The 9,284-nt window shown below is 47.6% G+C and overlaps 1 long non-coding RNA gene across 1 annotated transcript; it reads left to right on the top strand.

Annotated features, from left to right (window-relative positions):
• Nucleotides 1-1,088: 1,088 nt before the first annotated feature.
• Nucleotides 1,089-8,493, top strand: LOC144384616 (uncharacterized). Its single transcript, XR_013451427.1, has 2 exons — nucleotides 1,089-1,443; nucleotides 8,138-8,493. It is a non-coding gene; the product is annotated as an uncharacterized LOC144384616 (long non-coding RNA).
• Nucleotides 8,494-9,284: the final 791 nt, after the last annotated feature.

The raw sequence follows: 9,284 nt of genomic DNA, 5'->3' as shown, positions 1-9,284 counted from the left end.
TTTCGCTGGGAGCTGAAATCCGAGCGTCCTATTCACAACTCTCCTGAAAGCAGAGAGAAGCTTTTAACTGTGATGCGTGAAGGTATTTTCTACTGTTTGTGAGCTGTACGTGCTCTCCAGGCTTACGAGCGCATGGGTCTGGTTTTGCCCTTGTAATCCCCCTCATGCACCCCGTTTCACCCAGTGCCACACATGTTCTCAGCACAATGAAGACATTGAGCGGAGCGGTCATCCCCCTGCACCCCTGGCACCCATAAATCTTTACCGCGGTTCAAAAAGAGAATTCCTGCCGACGGTCCGGACCTCGCTCCGGTCTCATCTAGGGCTCGACACTGACAATTCCAGACACACACACACACATTTCACTACTGACTCACAGTCGGACCGAATGTTGACAATAAAGATGTCAGACAGGACTTGAGGGGAAATAGATCATCATATAGGAGCAGATGATGATCACAATGTGTGAAGCTGTCCGGTCTGTGGTCTCGGACTCTGATGGATTTCACCAACTAGCTCTGAGCTGCGAGTGGTGAAAGTCACAAATCAATCAAAGCGAAGCCGTTCAAACAAAACCAGCTCCTTTTCATCCGTCCTCAAGATACACACACTTTTAAACACACCGAGCACATGCAGCCACACACACACACACAGAAACATCATCAAAGCTGTTTTAGCCTCCTGCCCCCTCGGTGCTTGGCAGCAAAGCCTCAATCACACGATAACAAAATCCCCCACACGCTGCACCAGCTAGGAGATCTACATCTTTTTCTACTAAATTCTTTCTTCTGTGCAACTCGGGCTTTGTGAAATGTATTTGTTTCACCTTTGTCTTTTTAAACCCCTGACTTTATGAGCGGAGTCATGTGACAGGGAAGTAATACAGACTACTAGTTCAAATAAACCAACTCTGTTTGAAGTCTGAGTGGCCATGTATCAGCTCTATCAATGCAAAAACATTTTTCTGTGACCACCGTGACATGTGAGTGATGTTTCAATCACAGCGGTCTATTTAAAGGGCCGTGCTCTGTTTGGAAGTACGTGCCGTTAAAGTGGTTCAACTGCCACCGGCGAGGTTTGCAGGAATGTGTGCGTCTGTGTGTGTGCGTGTGCATTGGCCCACGTTGAGGACGGTTCACACCAGAAAATAATCCTGCGTGGTGTCAAATTGGAACTCTAGGAATCGATGACAAAACATCACAGCCTCTCAGAATGAGGATCGACTGTAGACTAGTGGGTGTCGCATTGCAAACACAAGGTAGCGCCATATCTGAAGATACGCATGGCAGCGTCTGAGCAAGCGACAACAGCTCTGAGGTCACTATGGAGCAGCCTCAAACAAGCGAGGCCCACCGTCCCTCCGGGTGTTCAGCCGAGCCGGAGAGTGAGAACCAGCTCAACGCCCTCCAGAACCGCAGCCCGGAGGAGAGCGTCTCCATGGAGGTACTCGCCATCACCGAAGGCTTCCCACACCACTAAGTCTGGACGATAACAGTTCGATAACGGTTCTTTACAGTTTATTCCCGAACGTATGAACAGATACAGCTGCTAAGAGCTGGCGTGTGCAGGCCTTGTCTTCTCTTTACCGTACTGTAACCAAGTAAATCTCTAAAATAATGTAAATAACCTGTTTATGCCGACCATTTCCATTATTCTGTATCCTGACCGTGGATCATGTGTAAACATCAGGCTCCTAAGGGATGTACGGTTCATGCATGAGGATAATCAATCACTAATACAGTCTGATGAAAGTACCAGCAAAGTTATCGCCATAGAGATGGTTACCGCGCCGCCTATATGCCATCTCTGATGTGTCTGTACACACGTGTTCCCAGGGTGTGCTCCTCCGCTGTGTTTCATTGTGTGCAGCGTGTACTTTTTCATCCACATGTGAGTGAGGCGACAGTGATTAGAGGGCGGCACCTCGCCGTTGCCCTCGGGCCTGCGCGCCCTGTTATTTTCCCCCTCGGCGGCCCGTGCCCTCTTTTAGAGCGGGTGGGTCCGTGACCTCCCCTCCCGCGCGCGACCACGGGAGAGAGCGAGGCCCACGTTTTCACACAACCCTTCTTAAGTGTCTGCCCCCGCAACCTCCGGCCCTTAGGAATCCTTTTTCCCCTCCTGCTTTCTCCTCTTTCCCCTCCCACAGCGAGGCTTGAGCAGACACATTAGAGCAAACAGCCCAGGGCCTGTTTGGCTTGGGAAGCCCCCCGTGGGAAGTCAGGGAATCATCCGACGGAGGGAGAAGAGAAAAATAACAACAACAACAACAACAATTAAAGCGTCATCACGATGCAAACGCTGGCCCAACGTTTGGGGTCATTGACCTTTAAAAGAACAGCGGACACACAATGAATGGCGAGCAGCGCTGTGGTCCCGCTGTCTGCACGCGGCGGGCCGATGCTCCCAGCAGCACAAAAGGTTCTGTTTCCGAGTTGCTGATTCTGAGTCTTCTGCTCGGCGGGGAGTAGAAACCATGGAGTCGGGACTGGCAGTGTACCAGAGCGGCTCAGAGCAGAACAACAACACACGTGGCCGAGCTGACCACGCTGACCGGGACAATTCTGCCCTCGCTTCACAGGATCATTCCGGATAGAATTAAAGGTACAGGATCTCTACAGAAGCTGACCATTTGCTGGTTAGTTTGATTCCCGTGAGTTATTTAGTGTTTATATTAATTAAAGAGAAAGAACAAAGAACAGAGAAAGAACAGAGAAAGGGGTTAGAGAAGGTGTGCTGGGAAGCACAAGGTTGTAGGTTCAATTCCAGGCTGCCCCATGTTCCATGTCGAAGTGTCCCTGAGCAAGACACCTAACCCCTAGTTGCTCCCCGGGCAAGAATGTGAAAAAGCCGTGGGTTTAAAGTGTAATGTAAGTCGCTTTGGATAAAAGCGTCTGCTAAATGACCTGTAATGTAATGTAACAAATCTCTCCGCGGTCTGACGACACCCCACAAAAAAAGATCTGAATGAACTACACAACTTATACTATAAAGGATTCAGAACACGCTGAGTGAAGCAGGGTTTCTCTCCATGGGAACCAACTGCACTTTAAAGCTAAAATCAGGGTCACAGGGCTTCTAATGATTCACCCCCTGCAGCCAGAGGACATTACCATACTAAATGAAGGGGGTTTCACCTTCAGGCATGAGAGCATCACCACAGAATACACAATAAGGCTGAGATGAATGCAACTGTTGTGTTTGCCCATTTACAGCCGCGCTAATTAAACATTTTATTTTTGCAGTAGATTAAATGACTAATTGTAGTGTGTAAAGGGTAACTTTAGGTTTTGAAGCCACGGTTTGTGATGGACAGATACAGCAGTTCACCCCACCTCTTTCGGCTAATGGACTTGCTTTTCTAGGCAACGGGCATTTCAGTTCGCTCTCGTCAACCCGCTTTTCAGCAGCAGGAAGCCGGAAGAAAGAGCTCTCAGAAACCAACTTACTAAAACTGCTCAGCACCAAACCGCCGGCAGACGAAAAGTTATCAACCAGCTAGTGAACATATTGTTTAGATGCTAAATTTAAAGAGTCGGTGGAGCCCAAAATCGAGCTAAAAGAGAGTGAATGTATGCGTTCAGCAAAAGGCAGCTCTTTGTCCAGTTCATTAAGAACACATGCAGCAGTTATTTTCTAAAGGCAAAGCCTCTTGGATGAATGATAACGTAGCTCATGTGGTTGGTTTTATTGCAAAGTTTGGTAGACAAGATGGTTTGCAGCCCACATCATTCTGAAAAATGTATTCATTTATTTTTTTAGATTTATGGAAACAATTTGCCACTTTCCCCCCCACTTGAAACAGACAAGTCCGCTCCGGTTAGATCCAACATTTATTGGAACATACAGGCCAAACATTCCTGCCCCAGCAGTTCCCAGACTCCCGCTGCTCGGCAGAACAGTAAAACATCATAGGAGACACTAAAATACTCTCCAGAAACACTAAAAGCCTGTTTTTAAACCTCCCACTTGGATGGCCGTTGGAGACACTAATCAAGCTGACGGGGGCACTGAGGATGACAAACGGTGTAGTTTTTTGTCAGATGTGGAAAAGATCGCCTGTATCAAGCTCGCATTTTAGCTTTTGTGCTAAATAATGATGCAAGCTGTGCGTGTTAATTGGGCCTGTTGTTCAGTGTGGCTCATACAATCCCGCCCCCACACGCACAGCAGCAGGTGGCAATGCGGTCAAATGCAAAGAAAAAAGAGACCCGTATGAGGGAAAACTCGTGTGGCGTCAGTCTTGCCACCTTCAAACACAAACCACGGAGGCGAAATGCCATGCTGTTTGTTTGCTTCTTCATGGGAATTGTGGTCAAGTCAATATGTGACTGAATCCGAAACAGTAATCTGGGTCAAACCTTCGTCGTGCGGCTCCTGCTCCGCGCTGTTTGCAAGTCTGTTCAAAATACAAAGGGGCTTAAAGTAGCACGTTTTAAAGGAGGACAATTGAGGCCCTTCAAATCAGAGCAGATCATATATATTGACAGAATGATGATGCCAATATCTCACTCTCTCCCCGGCGATCTCCGAGGCTTTGACCGAACATTAACCGAGCATAGTTTACATAAGAAAGCCCCCCCATCTCTCCCAAAACCGAGTGTGTGAGCGGCTTATTCCTCCATGTTTTACCACTTAGACTTGACTACGACACAAAACAGGACAAGTGATAGTGAGGAAGCAGGGCCCGTCCCTGAGGAGAAACATGTCTTGTCTGCAGTTGGCTGACTTATCTTATCAGGAATCCTGAGCTCTGGTTATCATCTCCAGGAACGCATGCAGAAAACAGGTTTACATTATGTCGGGGCAACCCCGAAGCCCTGCGTGCTCACACCTGCCAGCGCTCCCTTACTATCTATCAACCAGGGCACATTTTTGTAACCAAAGGGGCACTTTTGCAGTTGTCAGATGATTTATGGATTGAAAAAAAAATGTGAGATCTGAGACTACAACTTCCTTCATTCGCATGCACAGCGTATCTCCGAACACCCCGATGGGTAAAGAGAGCCGGTCCTACTAATGTTTAGTAATCTTTTAACAAATCAAATCAACAAAATGTGTTTTGTCGCAGAAAACGACAGCTCACCACAGCCGTCAGCGGCGTTTGCAAGGGATCATGTCATCGATGCCCTCCGAAGGCAATGATGTTGCACAGCCCCCCTTCCCTTACACACACACACACACACACACACACTTCCTTTTAGACTCAGGCATCAAGAATGTGAGTGACGGCAGGCTCGAAGTAATAAAAAAGGATGAGTAACACAAGCTGCGCGGGGGAGAAACCTTTCTTAGCACGAACATGCGGTAGTTAAAAGGTTAATTTCTAGATTAACAAAATGAGAAAAGGACGGTTGAGTGATGGGAATTCATGAGGGGTCAATGACGAGCGTCAATAAGAGCAGTGATGAGGGATTCCTCAGGGCTCAGACTCCAGAGATGAATCAAAACTTATAAAGCCAGATAAAGCCTGCGGGGCCACAAGAAGACGGACAGAGAGACCTAGTGAACGTAAACAGTGAAAGACAGAAGAGAGTCCCTTGTGCTATCTCCACGGAGACGAGTGTTTTCCCCCCGGACCTGGCCCCGTGCCTATCCAAACAGCCCCGTCCATGCCGGCCGCCGACCCCCCAGCCCTTCCCTTAACCCCGCCGACGTCACACAAGGCCACAGCTGCATCCCAAAGCTGAAGGCTGGAGGGGGACAAGTAACGTCCGAGGTGGGATTTACGGTCCGCTCGCTATAGGCCAAGAAATGAGTTTGGCCTCAGAGGGCAAAACCCCGTCACCTCATGGCCCTCTTTGCTAAGAGGGAGGCGGGGAACAGTTTATAGCCCGGGAGGTCAGCTTTCCTCTGGGACAATGTGAGGATATGAGTGCTTGATGACAAGTTGTGATAGGGGACTTTGTGTGTGTGTGTGTGTGTGTGTGTGTGTGTGTGTGTGTGTGTGTGTGTGAAGGGCAACGGGAGCAAGGGCAGCCAGTCGGTCCTTCTCTCACATTTTCTGTTTCATTTAAGCTTAAGAGCAGATCGTTTAGTGTCGATGTGAAAGTGAATGTATCACCACAGATGATTATGTTACTCTTTAGTGCCTCAATAAACAAAACCAAGCAACAGTGACATCACCGTTTTTCTTGTAAACGTGTTTGTTGCCCCACGCCTTCTTACTCCCTTACACAACTTATTTTGCAACATCCTCAGAAAATCCATTAAAGCAAAACCGCTCTTTAAAGCTAACTCTGTAAACTGGAGTCTGGTGGTGCGCGTTGTCGTCACGACCGGCTCAGGATGCGTAATTGACGTTTGCATTCAGCGTCGGGGGCCGAGACTATCCATGAGCAGTGTGACAGAAATAGAACAGAACACACGGCCCGAAAGAGAGACTCCTCCCTTCCGAGGCGATGACGAGGCCCGAGCGTTTGAGGCGGTTTGCTCGAGCATGACAGCGTGCGTCATGCGTCAGGCCAATGACCAATCCAGTCCAGTGTCCCAGTCATACGTTGTTCCCACATAAACTGAGAATGAGCTGGTACACTGACTGGTTGTGAGCTTCTGCTTGACCTCAGGGCCACAGTTTACGCTCCACTGGCTTCTTTCATTTCATCTTTTCATACGGATTTGACGTCCCGTGCTGACACAGAGCCATAACTCAGACCCCAGCCCCCCCCCACCTCACTGACCGGCAGGGACACAGTTTACGGTATGTACCTGCCCTGTTTCCTGTGGAATCAGAGGAAACGAGGAGGGCTCATCGGCGCTCGGCGAGGCCATGTGTTTCCTGACCTGCTTTCAAACGATGAGCAAACACTCATCCTTCTGCGGGCATTTTATCTGCTCCCGGGGGCCCACATCACGGCATCTGACTGTCCCCCAAACAATGGGCTCAGGAATCCAGCGCTGCGCTCTACAAGAAAGCAGGCCGCAATTTAGATAGCCGTATCTCTCCACGTCTAGACGCATCAGGCACGTCCGCCGTATCACTCGGTGAACAATGCGGCGTTAATTGCTATTTGAGGGACTCTGGGGCTAAACAACAAACACAGAGCAGGGACGGGAATCTCAACATTGTTTAAAGGGGATTAAGCCTCTGATTGCTGGTGTTTGCGCTCTGAGATCTCAACCCGGTTGTCTTTGTAGAAGGTGAAACATTGACGTCTTGACATGAAAACCTCGTAGGGCGGAGAGACAGAGACAGAGAGACAGAGACAGAGAGAGAAACTTAAAGGGCCAAACTCTTCTGGACTGATTTTTTGGGGAATCAAATGTATCAGCACTGAGAATCTAGCAGGTCAAGAGACACCCACGCCATTCCAGCCCCCTCGCGGGCAGAACGAAAGTAGTAAATAATGACTTCCTGTGAAAACACGGCGCTACCACTTCCTTCCATTTTCCCCTCTCATCTTTCATCTAGAAGAATCCCAAGTGGACGACGGTTCAAAAAAAATCCCGAGCCGAGCCACGTTTTGGGCCATAATTAGTTGAAGGAGAATTCGGAGGAGAAGGGGAGCAGGAGTGGTGGGTGGAGGACGTCGAAAACTGGGGGGGAAGAGTTTTTGAGGCGAGTTGCAGAGGGGAGGGAGGGAGGATTTACTGTAATCTTTTGCTGAGCGAGAACCCGTATGTGGTGAACCAGCTACTCACGCTCGGCAGAACAGCGGAGGACGCCTGGCCTTTTGGTGGGACTTTAAATAGCGTAGTTAAATTTGTACCCTTCTATACTACGCAGTGACGGGAGGAGGATTGCGGCCGTTGAAAGATACACGAGCCAGTTTCCCAGCAGTGACGCCACACAACGGCGTTGTCCAGATGCTGACAGACCTTCAGGGCGATGTCAGGAGGATGCTATTAGCAGGTCGGGTTCTTCAGGAGAAAGACATGCAAGGCCCGGAGAAAAACTTCACAGGGACTTTGAACACTAGAATTCTCCCACACAAATGAAACAAGACGCAGGGGTTTTAGCAGCTTTTTTATTTATTTTTTTAACTTTGTTTGGAAAAGAAGGGAAAGGGGGGGGAAAGAATGAGGAGTTCAAGAACAAAAGTTCAGGCTGCATTGTAAGTTTATGGAATGTGACGTTGGGCAATTGAAAAAGAAGAGGTTCAAAGATTGACGTATCCCCCTTTTTCTGTCCCAATGCCAGACGTGTTGGACTTCGGGGTCATGACCCACGAAGAGAAGAGTGCTGCGTTTGAGACGGCCAAAGACGGACAGAATGTCAAAGTGCGTAGGAGCGAGCAACGTGTTCATGACCGTAATGAATGTTTGGGGATTTTACACATTTGGGGAGATTTGTGACAGCTAGCAAAAGCGGCAAAATCCAAACAAGAATTTCTGTGGATTCACGCATATGACGGTCTTAAGCCACTAAAAAGCATTTAGAGCCCAACACAATGGTTCTCTATTAAAAGGTTGCTTGAATTCATTCCTAGGAAAGGCTTTTCAGCAATATCTCAACCCAAAGCTGTGGAAATAAAACACATGTTCTGAAAGTGCAAACTGATTTTGTTGAATTCTCTTGATCATATTCCTGTTTCCAACAGGGCTTGGTGCTGTAAGTCAGCTACATCAGACCGTATCTGATGAAGTAGTTTGAACTCATGTCATTTTGCTCAGCTCATGCATAGCAGGGGCAACTTCCTATTTGCTATTTGCGCCGCCTGGCTAACGATACATAATGTCACACCAACCAACAAAGTCATACAGTTTTGTCCTCGTGTTCAAATTCATCCCTTTATTCACTGACATTTAATGCTTTCCTTCAGTTGCTGCCTGCAGCCCAAGTACCGGGTCAGCCATGATAGCTTCTTGCTTTATACCTGTTTCTTGCAAACTAGTTTACTACTACAAAGACTAGTTCTGGTCCAAAAAGCAGTTCTAATTTATGATCCAGTCTTTTTTAAATTTTAACATTTTATTTCTTCATATTTTGGATATTAGTTAATAGCTAGAGTCACGATTGTTTAATGAATCCATTCTGAATGTATGTGTTACCCTGTTTTGCACATCTATGATTTTTTTTTTTATGCAGATGCCACGTTTTTACTTATTTGGGTGATTTTACTACAAATGACCTGTTACAGCTACTTTTCTTAGACAATTTATGTAGATTCCACAAGAAAAAACATGAAATATTCATTGTCGGCAGGAAATGTGTTCTCGTGGGAAAAATCTCCAACATGACGACGTAGAGGAAATACATCAAATGCCTAAAATAACAAGAAACTTAAAGCGCTGAGTGTTTGGTGAGCGTTTGCTTACATTCGGCTGGTTTAACCTGCTGATGTATA

Source organism: Gasterosteus aculeatus, chromosome 11 (genome assembly GCF_964276395.1).
Source record: "Gasterosteus aculeatus chromosome 11, fGasAcu3.hap1.1, whole genome shotgun sequence".
Lineage (NCBI taxonomy): Eukaryota > Metazoa > Chordata > Actinopteri > Perciformes > Gasterosteidae > Gasterosteus > Gasterosteus aculeatus.
The sequence above is the reverse complement of the archived record's forward strand: the minus strand, read 5'-3'. Positions and strand labels throughout refer to the sequence as shown.